Source organism: Clupea harengus, chromosome 4 (assembly GCF_900700415.2).
Source record: "Clupea harengus chromosome 4, Ch_v2.0.2, whole genome shotgun sequence".
Lineage (NCBI taxonomy): Eukaryota > Metazoa > Chordata > Actinopteri > Clupeiformes > Clupeidae > Clupea > Clupea harengus.
In genome coordinates, this window is record NC_045155.1 from 23922468 (window position 1) to 23934062 (window position 11595).

General features: G+C 47.0%; 1 long non-coding RNA gene across 1 annotated transcript; it reads left to right on the plus strand.

Annotated features, from left to right (window-relative positions):
- The first annotated feature begins 1044 nt into the window (after positions 1-1044).
- Positions 1045-2867, plus strand: LOC122132852. The gene is made up of 3 exons (XR_006152349.1): positions 1045-1521; positions 1695-2433; positions 2625-2867. It is a non-coding gene; the product is annotated as an uncharacterized LOC122132852 (long non-coding RNA).
- The last annotated feature ends 8728 nt before the right edge of the window (positions 2868-11595 follow it).

The following is an 11595-nucleotide window of genomic DNA, read 5'->3' on the forward strand; positions in this document are numbered from 1 at the left end:
TACCGGAGGAGAGAGACAGGAGTGAGGGAAGACAGGGGAGAGGAGAAGAAAGAGGGGAGGGATGAAAGCAGAGAAGACAGGAAAGGAGAGCAGAGAAGGAGAGCAGGGAAAATGAGAAGGAGAGAGAGAACTACCCTCGCAGACTATAGGGACAGAGGAGAGGGAGAGAGAGGAGAGGAGAGGAGAGGAGAGGAGAGGAGAGGGAGAGAGGAGAGGAGAGGAGAGGAGAGGAGAGAGGAGAGGGAGAGAGGAGGAGAGGAGAGGAGAGGAGAGAGTGGAGAGGAGAGGAGTAGAGAGTGGAGAGAGGAGAGAGGAGAGGAGAGGAGAGGAGAGAGGAGATGTGAGAGATGAAAAAGAAGAATAGGACCATCCTCACAGACTTCTTCGGAAGCTCAGGGACACACTGTTTAATAAATGTGTCAGTGGGCATGAAATTAAACTACAAAAAACTCACAATAAACTTTTACTTTACACCTTCTCTCTAAGTCTACAAGCAAACCAACTCTAACTTTAGTTTTAGACTAATTTCTTTAAAAGCACGGTGAATCTCTCACCCTCTCTCTCTCTCCCCCTCTCTCTTTCGCCCCCTCTCTCTCTCCCTCTCTCTCTCTCTCCCCCCCTCTCCCTCTCTCACTCTCCCCTCTCTCTCTCTCTCTCCCTCTCTCTTTATCTCCCTCTCTCCCCCCCTCTCTCTCTCCCTTTCTCTCTCCCTCTCTCTCTCTCCCTCTCCCCCCTCTCCCTCTCTCTCTCTCCCTCTCTCTCTCTCCCCCTCCCTCTCTCTCCCTCTCTCTCCCCCTCTCTCTCTCCCCCCCTGTCCCTCTCTCTCTCTCCCCCTCTCTCTCTCCCCTCTCTCTCCCTCTCCCTCAGTCTGTCTATCCTCTGGAGTGTGATGAAGTTGTGTGTCCATGGCGATAAAGCTCACAGTCTTAGAGCAGGTGCTTGAGGTGATTCATTGCTGCACATTTACTGGTTTGTCTCTCCTGTAAAGTAAGCATGACAGGTTACAGGCTGCAGCACTTTGCTGATTGGGGATCCACTTCTTTTAAACAGACATGAGGGCCATTTCACATGCGGGTTAGTTTCAGTCCTGTAGGGTTAGTTTGAGTCCTGTAGTGTAGTTAGTTTGAGTCCTGTAGGGTAGTTTGAGTCCTGTAGGGTAGTTCGTTTGAGTCCTGTAGGGTAGTTAGTTTGAGTCCTGTAGTTAGTTTGAGTTCTTTAGGGTAGTTTGAGTCCTGTAGGGTAGTTAGTTTGAGTTCTGTAGGGTAGTTAGTTTGAGTCCTGTAGGGTAGTTAGTTTGAGTCCTGTAGGGTAGTTTGAGTCCTGTAGAGTAGTTAGTTTGAGTCCTGTAGGGTAGTTAGTTTGAGTCCTGTAGGGTAGTTTGAGTCCTGTAGGGTAGTTAGTTTGAGTCCTGTAGGGTAGTTAGTTTGAGTCCTGTAGGGTAGTTTGAGTCCTGTAGGGTAGTTAGTTTGAGTCCCGTAGGGTAGTTTGAGTCCTGTAGGGTAGTTAGTTTGAGTCCTGTAGGTTAGTTAGTTTGAGTCCTGTAGGGTAGTTTGAGTCCTGTAGGGTAGTTAGTTTGAGTCCTGTAGGGTAGTTTGAGTCCTGTAGGGTTAGTTAGTTTGAGTCCTGTAGGGTAGTTAGTTTGAGTCCTGTAGGGTAGTTAGTTTGAGTCCTGTAGGGTAGTTTGAGTCCTGTAGGGTAGTTTGAGTCCTGTAGGGTAGTTAGTTTGAGTCCTGTAGGGTAGTTTGAGTCCTGTAGGGTAGTTAGTTTGAGCTCTGTAGGGTAGTTAGTTTGAGTCCTGTAGGGTAGTTAGTTTGAGTTCTGTAGGGTAGTTTGAGTCCTGTAGGGTAGTTAGTTTGAGTCCTGTAGGGTAGTTAGTTTGAGTTCTGTAGGGTAGTTAGTTTGAGTCCTGTAGGGTAGTTTGAGTCCTGTATGGTAGATAGTTTGAGTCCTGTAGGGTAGTTTGAGTCCTGTAGGGTAGTTAGTTTGAGTCCTGTAGGGTAGTTTGAGTCCTGTAGGGTAGTTAGTTTGAGTCCTGTAGGGTAGTTTGAGTCCTGTAGGGTAGTTAGTTTGAGTTCTGTTGGGTAGTTTGAGTCCTGTAGGGTAGTTTGAGTCCTGTAGGGTAGTTAGTTTGAGTCCTGTAGGGTAGTTAGTTTGAGTTCTGTAGGGTAGTTAGTTTGAGTCCTGTAGGGTAGTTAGTGTGAGTCCTGTAGGGTAGTTTGAGTCCTGTAGGGTAGTTAGTTTGAGTTCTGTTGGGTAGTTTGAGTCCTGTAGGGTAGTTAGTTTGAGTCCTGTAGGGTAGTTAGTTTGAGTTCTGTAGGGTAGTTAGTTTGAGTTCTGTTGGGTAGTTTGAGTCCTGTAGGGTAGTTAGTTTGAGTCCTGTAGGGTAGTTAGTTTGAGTCCTGTAGGGTAGTTAGTTTGAGTCCTGTAGGGTAGGTTGAGCCCTGTAGGGTAGTTAGTTTGAGTGCTGTAGGGTAGTTAGTTTGAATTCTGTAGGGTAGTTAGTTTGAGTCCTGTAGGGTAGTTAGTTTGAGTCCTGTAGGGTAGTTTGAGTCCTGTAGGGTAGTTAGTTTGAGTCCTGTAGGGTAGTTTGAGTCCTGTAGGGTAGTTAGAGTCCTGTAGGGTAGTTTGAGTCCTGTAGGGTAGTTAGTTTGAGTCCTGTAGGGTAGTTTGAGTCCTGTAGGGTAGTTAGTTTGAGTCCTGTAGGGTAGTTAGTTTGAGTCCTGTAGGGTAGTTTGAGTCCTGTAGGGTAGTTAGTTTGAGTCCTGTAGGGTAGTTAGAGTCCTGTAGGGTCATTCTGATGTAGGGGGACATGTAGCAGTAGGTCCATACTCTTACAGCTGTCTCTGATAGGTCCATACTCTTACAGCAGTCTCTGATAGGTCCACACGCCTACAGCTGTCTCTGATAGGTCCACACACCTACAGCTGTCTCTGATAGGTCCACACGCCTACACTCTGATAGGTCCACACGCCTACAGCAGTCTCTGATAGGTCCACACGCCTACAGCAGTCTCTGATAGGTCCACACGCCTACAGCAGTCTCTGATAGGTCCATACTCTTACAGCAGTCTCTGATAGGTCCACACACCTACAGCTGTCTCTGATAGGTCCACACGCCTACAGCTGTCTCTGATAGTTCCACACACAGCAGTCTCTGATAGGTCCACACGCCTACAACAGTCTCTGATAGGTCCACACACCTACAGCTGTCTCTGATAGGTCCACACACCTACAGCAGTCTCTGATAGGTCCACACACCTACAGCAGTGTCTGATAGGTCCACACACCTACAGCTGTCTCTGATAGGCCACTGGACTGGAGTTTAACACCATTGCTGCTCATACAGCAGGTCGTGTCTGTGTGTGTGTGTGTGTGTGTGTGTGTGTGTCTGCCACACTGATGAAGCCAAACTTGTGTGTGTGTGTGTGTGTGTCTGCCACACTGATGAAGCCAAACTTGTGTGTGTGTGCTTGTGCTATTCAGTGTCATCTCACCTTATTCTCACCTCTGCACGGGAGATGCTCTGAGACGCTCTGAGACCAGTGTGTGTGTGTGTGTGTGTGTGTGTGTGTGTGTGTGTGTGTGTGTGTGTATGCAGATGAAATTAAATGTGTTATCCAGCATCACATCACTTCCATTACTCACCTTACTCTCTCATTCTCTGTTCTCCACAGCCTCATCTGGGTATTAACCACCTCAGCACCTCACACACACACACACACACACACACAGCCTCATCTGTGTATTAACCACCTCAGCACCTCACACACAGGGGCGGAGATCCCATTTCATTGTAGGGGGGGACAATACATGGTCAAATTTCAGAGAGTAATTCCGGGGGGGGACATAAAAAAATACGACTGAGGAGGAGGGGGGGGGGGGGGGGGGGGGCTGAGGAGGAGGAGGGAGGGGAGGGGGGGGCGGCTGATTCTGCCTTTGTCTGTACTGTGTTCATTTGGATATGGCCGCTGGCAACAGCAATAACAGTAGATTAGTGGTGAGGGGATTTCTCTGGGGAGAAGACCGGGGGAGCAGTTTCGTCCAACACAGCGGCAAATGTTTGCTTTTCCAGCGGGCAGATTGCAATGCGGGGCGAGTCACACACACACACACACACACACACACACACACACACACACCGGCCTCACGCCTCCTTTAGTGCTCTTTTGAGAAACAATTTGCGCACGAGCGGGAAGTTTTATTTGTGGATGGAGGCTGAGAGAGGGCCTCAAATGAAAGCCATTCATCACAGACGCACGCACACACACACACACACACACACACACAGACGCACACACACACACACACACACACACACACACACGTATACACACAGACACACGCTGAGGCCGTAAAGAGATAGCTGTGATGGCGGGAGAGACGTGAGGAAGAGGGAAACAAAATGAATCAGGAGAAGAGAGCATTGGGGGGGGGGGGGGCTTTAAAGAAGACAGTAAACATGTCTGCTGCTCTGTGCTGAAACAAGCTCTGATTCTGTTAGCCAGCCCAGTCCAGTGTGTTTATGAGCAGCAGCATGGAGAGGGGAGAGGAGAACACACACACACACACACACACACACACACATACACACACACACACACACACACACACACACACACACACACACACACACAGCCCAGTCCAGTGTGTTTATGAGGACCAGCATGGAGAGAGGAGAGGAGAGGAGAACACACACACACACACACACACACACACACACACACACACACACACAGCCCAGTCCAGTGTGTTTATGAGGACCAGCATGGAGAGAGGAGAGGAGAGGAGAACACACACACACTGTTACGACAGACCTTCGGTTCTTCAGGTCCAGTAACATAAAAGGCCAGACTCTCAGTTGCGGGTAAATATATAACTGGTTTATTTACAAATGCAATGGTGGTTGTCGTCAAAACAGAAGAGAAAACAAAAAGAACCTCCAAGAAGCCTCACAAATAATAAATAGTCGCTGCAGCTTACCTCACTCGCGATAAAAGAAAAAAGAAGGTGAGTCTTCCGGGCAACTTCCTTGCCTGCACTGTCTACCACTAGGCTAAAAAAAGTGCAGGAAGCATAAACAACAACCACCCATAAACAACTAAGACAAGGCAAAAAAGTGAACAAGCGCGTAGGACGCGTAAGGGTCTTCAAAAGGCAAAGTCTCTGTTTTAGTCCAGCGTTGGGAAAAAACCAGGGAACGCTCAGACAGGTCGGGATCCTCGGGAAACAGTCGTATCCTCCTGCTCTTGATAACACCCCCCGCCATCTTGGGGAAGGCCGTCTTAATAAAGGGAGAAGTCCCGCCCAGCAATCAGTACGGACCGAGACCACGCCCACTCCACCTTATAGAGACTGGGAAAACGGCAGACACAGGGAAAGGCCTCCAGTATGCCCATAACACCATAACACCCCCACCCTTAAGAGATAAATTGGGGGTTGGACAAACAACAAGCTCTTTACAGTTCTATATACAGCTATATACAGAGAAGGGAAAATAAATAAATAAATAATTATTATTTATCAAGCTGAAACCCCTCACACCGGCTCCGCTGAAAGATATAGGGTTAGCACAACATCATTACATTCAACCCACAATTTAGTGACATCATGACGTTTAATGCCCAACTTTAGGCACGAGAAAGAGCGTCTGCAACCACGTTGTCGCGCCCACGAATGTGCCGAATAGTAATATTGAAGCTCTGCAGAATGAGGCTCCAGCGCATGAGGCGTTGATTATGGTTGCACATCCGATCCAGGAATGTCAAAGGGTTGTGATCGGTATACACAGCCACCGGTTGCGCTGCCCCACCGACATACACTTCAAAATGCTCCAGAGCCATCACAAGAGCAAGGGCCTCTTTTTCGATCGTTGAATATGCCCTTTGATGAACATTAAACTTGCGCGAAAAAAAACACACGGGGTGTTCCAGTCCGTCTTTACTTTCCTGTAGTAGCACTGCGCCAGCCCCTAAATCACTAGCGTCCACAACTAGTGCAAAGGGAAGAGAAAATTTTGGAGCTGCCAGCACAGGGGCAGTGGTAAGCAGGGCCTTAACAGCAGCGAAGGCTCTCTGACCTTCCTCAGTCCACTGAAAAGCCTGCTTAGTGCTGAGGAGGTCAGTGAGAGGCGCCGCAACAGCAGAGAAATTCTTGCAAAAAGCCCTGTAATAGCCCACCATGCCGAGAAAACGGCGAAGTTCGCGACGAGACGTGGGGAGGGGAAATTCTAACATGGCCTCAATTTTGGCTTGCACGGGTCGCACCTCACCACTACCAACTACCTTGCCCAGGTAGACTATTGTGGCCTGCCCGAACTCACACTTCGCCAAATTAATCGTGAGATTCGCCCCAGACAAACGCTCAAAGACAGCCTTAAGATGAGCTACATGTTCGCACCAGGTAGTGCTATACACCACCAGATCATCTAGATAGGCCTCACAGTTCGAAAGACCAACAAGGAGGTTATTTACCATCCTCTGAAAAGTCGAGGGGGCGTTTCGAAAACCAAAAGCCATCACCGTGTACTGTAGGAAGCTGTCGGGTGTAACGAAGGCCGAAATCTCCTTTGCGCGATCGGTCAGGGGGATTTGCCAGTAACCCTTCAGTAAGTCGATCTTGCTAACAAACACGGCCGAGCCAAGGCGGTCCACGCAGTCATCCATACGTGGAAGGGGAAAACTATCCGGCTTGGTAACCGCGTTGACTTTACGAAAGTCTGTGCAAAACCGAAGAGTGCCATCAGATTTTGGCACCAGAAGGCATGGCGAGCTCCACGGACTAAAGCTAGGTTCGGCGATACCATTGTCTAACATGAACTTCACTTCCTGTTGAAGTTGTTGGCGTTTAAGCGGGTTGGCACGGTATGCATGCTGTTTGACGGGCCTACTATCCCCAACATCGATGTCATGAGCTATGACATCAGTGCGACGGGGAACATCCGAAAACAAGTCCCTGTAGTTATCAACGAGCGCTATTAGATCACAACGACCAGAGGACGTCAGATGGGAAAAGAAGGAATTCAGATCCTTAAGAACGACTGAATTCTTCAGCCTACCCTCAATCACCTCAGCTGAAGGACTACGAATTCCTCGCTCCTCCAGCAATGAGGCAGTACGTCCTACGTGTGACGGTGCTGAAAGAAAAGCGCCGTGTCGGGAAGCTGGCAGAGTCGTGCCAAATTCAGAACTAACTACCGTGGACAGCGCCACGCCAGATTGTGTGACACCGCTGGAGAGGCGCGACTCTTCAATGCCTTCACGCTCACAGTAGCGTTTCAGCATATTGACGTGGCACAAGCGTAACCTTTTCTTCCGATCTGGAGTGGCTATCACGTAGTTCAGATCGTTTACCCGTTTGTCGATACGGTAAGGACCAGAATAACGAGCTTGCAGAGCGGGGCCGAGCCCAGGAAACAATATCATGACCTGATCACCAGGCTTGAACTCCCGTACCACGGCTTTTCGGTCGTAATGTTGTTTCATTCGCTTCTGAGACACGCCAAGATTCTCTTTTGCCAATTCGCAGGCTCGACTCAGTCTACAGCGAATTTTAGTAACGTAGTCAGACAGGTTATGGTGCGATGCTTTCTCAGATAGCCACGACTCTCTCAGTATTTTTAATGGCCCTCGAACGGTGTGACCGAACACAAGTTCAGAGGGGCTAAACCCCAGCGACTCTTGAACGACCTCGCGCACAGCAAACAACACAAAAGGCACCCCTTCGTCCCAGTCACGTTCGAACTCGAGGCAAAATTTGCGAAGCATAGACTTCAGCGTCTGGTGGAAACGTTCAAGTGCGCCTTGGGTCTGTGGATGATAACAGCTAGAGGTAGCATGTTTAATGCCTAGCTGTTGCATAGATTGTGCAAATACCCTGGACATGAAGTTTGTCCCCTGGTCAGTCTGCACAACCTTCGGGAGGCCAAAGATTGAGAAAAACACTAGTAGTGCCTTAACAACGACGAAAGAGGTAATCTTTCGTAGCGGAAAAACCTCGGGAAAACGCGTTAGCGTACACATAATAGTCAGCAGGTACTGATTACCTGCCTTGGTCCTTGGCAACGGTCCGACGCAGTCGAGGATTACGTGCTCGAAAGGCTCAGACATAGCAGGGATGGGCTGAAGTGGAGCGGGAGGAATCAGCTGATTAGGTTTACCAGCCACCTGGCACACATGACAGGTTTTGCAGTACTTAGCTACATCTCGCTTAAGACCAGGCCAGAAAAAATGACGTAAAGTACGGTCAGTTGTTTTGTTAACTCCTAGATGACCAGAAAAATGATGATCGTGAGCCAAGCTCAAGATCTCATTTCGGTACGGCGCAGGGACAACAACCTGATACAAAATACGCCACTCGTCGGACGCAGCCGCCGTGAGCAAATTCTTGCAAAAAGCCCTGTAATAGCCCACCATGCCGAGAAAACGGCGAAGTTCGCGACGAGACGTGGGGAGGGGAAATTCTAACATGGCCTCAATTTTGGCTTGCACGGGTCGCACCTCACCACTGAACGACAGACCTTCGGTTCTTCAGGTCCAGTAACATAAAAGGCCAGACTCTCAGTTGCGGGTAAATATATAACTGGTTTATTTACAAATGCAATGGTGGTTGTCGTCAAAACAGAAGAGAAAACAAAAAGAACCTCCAAGAACGTCTCGTCGCGAACTTCGCCGTTTTCTCGGCATGGTGGGCTATTACAGGGCTTTTTGCAAGAATTTCTCTGCTGTTGCGGCGCCTCTCACTGACCTCCTCAGCACTAAGCAGGCTTTTCAGTGGACTGAGGAAGGTCAGAGAGCCTTCGCTGCTGTTAAGGCCCTGCTTACCACTGCCCCTGTGCTGGCAGCTCCAAAATTCTCTTCAAGAGTTGACATCTTGACTGTTTAAATAGCCTAACCAGGCAAAATCACGCACAACAACGTGAAACACAACACTGGCAAACACTAAACGAGACACTAATGATGGCGAAAAAAAAATCGCACTAAAGGCACAGTTTACAGTAGCCTATACTAATTCTCATCCGGGACGAGCCCCCATTTATGTTACGACAGACCTTCGGTTCTTCAGGTCCAGTAACATAAAAGGCCAGACTCTCAGTTGCGGGTAAATATATAACTGGTTTATTTACAAATGCAATGGTGGTTGTCGTCAAAACAGAAGAGAAAACAAAAAGAACCTCCAAGAAGCCTCACAAATAATAAATAGTCGCTGCAGCTTACCTCACTCGCGATAAAAGAAAAAAGAAGGTGAGTCTTCCGGGCAACTTCCTTGCCTGCACTGTCTACCACTAGGCTAAAAAAAGTGCAGGAAGCATAAACAACAACCACCCATAAACAACTAAGACAAGGCAAAAAAGTGAACAAGCGCGTAGGACGCGTAAGGGTCTTCAAAAGGCAAAGTCTCTGTTTTAGTCCAGCGTTGGGAAAAAACCAGGGAACGCTCAGACAGGTCGGGATCCTCGGGAAACAGTCGTATCCTCCTGCTCTTGATAACACCCCCCGCCATCTTGGGGAAGGCCGTCTTAATAAAGGGAGAAGTCCCGCCCAGCAATCAGTACGGACCGAGACCACGCCCACTCCACCTTATAGAGACTGGGAAAACGGCAGACACAGGGAAAGGCCTCCAGTATGCCCATAACACCATAACACACACACACACACACACACACACACACAGCCCAGTCCAGTGTGTTTATGAAGACCAGCAGCATGGAGAGGGGAGAGGAGAACTTTTCTTTATTTGTTGTAAACTTATTGTTCATCTTTGACTCCCGAGGCCTGTAATGTGTCTGGGAGATGTAAGGGCTGTGTGATTCCTCCTTCACCGTCTCACACCCCGAGGTTCTGTTTGCTCCACAGGAGGGAGTGTCTTTACGCACACACACACACACACACCCACACACCCAGACACACACACAGGAATGAGTGTCTTTACGCACACACACACACACACACACACACACACACACACACACACACTAACACACACACACACACACACACACACAGAGAGACACACACTAACACACACACAGGAGGGAGTGTCTTCACACATTAAAGTTGGAACAGGAAGTTGACGCCACAAAGAGACGCTGATGACAATTTTCACTCTTTTTTCATAACACACCGCCACCGGTCTCTGACTCATTCAATTAACAGTTTCTGTTCCTCTCCCTCTCTCTCTCTCTCTCTCTCACACACACACACACACACACACACACACACACACACACACACACACACACACACACACACAAACATTTAGCTTTAGAGAGTTCAAAGGGAAACATGTGAGACTGCCATGAGTGTGTTCTCTTGGTTATCAGGGTGAGGAAGCGTGTCTAAGCTCTCTGCTTCATGGGGCAGAAATAACAACAACAATATAAATGACAACAATAACAATATAAATAACAACAAACACAATACAAGTAACAGGAATAACAATATTAGTAACAGGAATAACAATATTAGTAACAGAAATAACAGCAATAACAATATTAGTAACAGGAATAACAATATTAGTAACAGAAATAACAGCAATAACAATATTAGTAACAGCAATAACAATATTAGTAACAGGAATAACAATATTAGTAACAGGAATAACAATATTAGTAAGAGCAATAACAGCAATAACAATACAAGTAACAGCAATAACAATATTAGTAACAGGAATAACAATATTAGTAACAGGAATAACAATATTAGTAAGAGCAATAACAGCAATAACAATATTAGTAACAGGAATAACAATATTAGTAACAGGAATAACAATTGTTATGTGCACGGCTCAGATGCATGAAACATAAAGGGGAGGCCACACAGAATTTATAATAATAATAATATAAGATATTTATTAATGGTTACAGTTATATATTTATCTAATAATTATAGCAAACGTGTGGTGAATTAGAAACAAAAGACGTAATGTAAAGTCAGTTAAATGGTAATCCAAAACAAACGACAACGATAATCCAAAATCCAACGACCAATCCAAAACCAACGAGTATCCAACACCAACGATCCAAAACCAATATCTATCCAACGATAACCAAATGCCGGGAATCCAAAGCTCTCCCTTCTTCCGGCTGGCCAGGGCTTTTGTAGCCCATCAAATCACTGATACACCTGCTTTATACACCTGCTTTCAATTACCTGCTGTAGAGACAGAGAGAACAGGCATGCAAATATCATGGGGCGGGGCCTAGACCCGCCAGGGTCTTAACACTATATTAGTAAGAGCATTAACAGCAATAACAATATAAGTGAGAGCAATAACAGCAATAACAGCATTCGTAACAGGAATTACAATATTAGTATGAGCGATAACAGCAATAACAGCATTAAAAACAGCAATAACATCAAAAGTATCATTAAAAACAGCAATAACAGCATTAGTAAGAGCAATAACAGCATTAATTACAGCAATAGCAGCATTAATAACAGCAATAGCAGCATTAATAACAGCAATAATAACAGCATTAACAGCAATAATAACAGCAATAACAGCATTAGTAAGAGCAATAACAGCATTAATACAGCAATAATCAGCTGTCTGTGTTCTGCCAGGTTAAAGTCCACAATTTAGCCCCATTCTCTCTTCT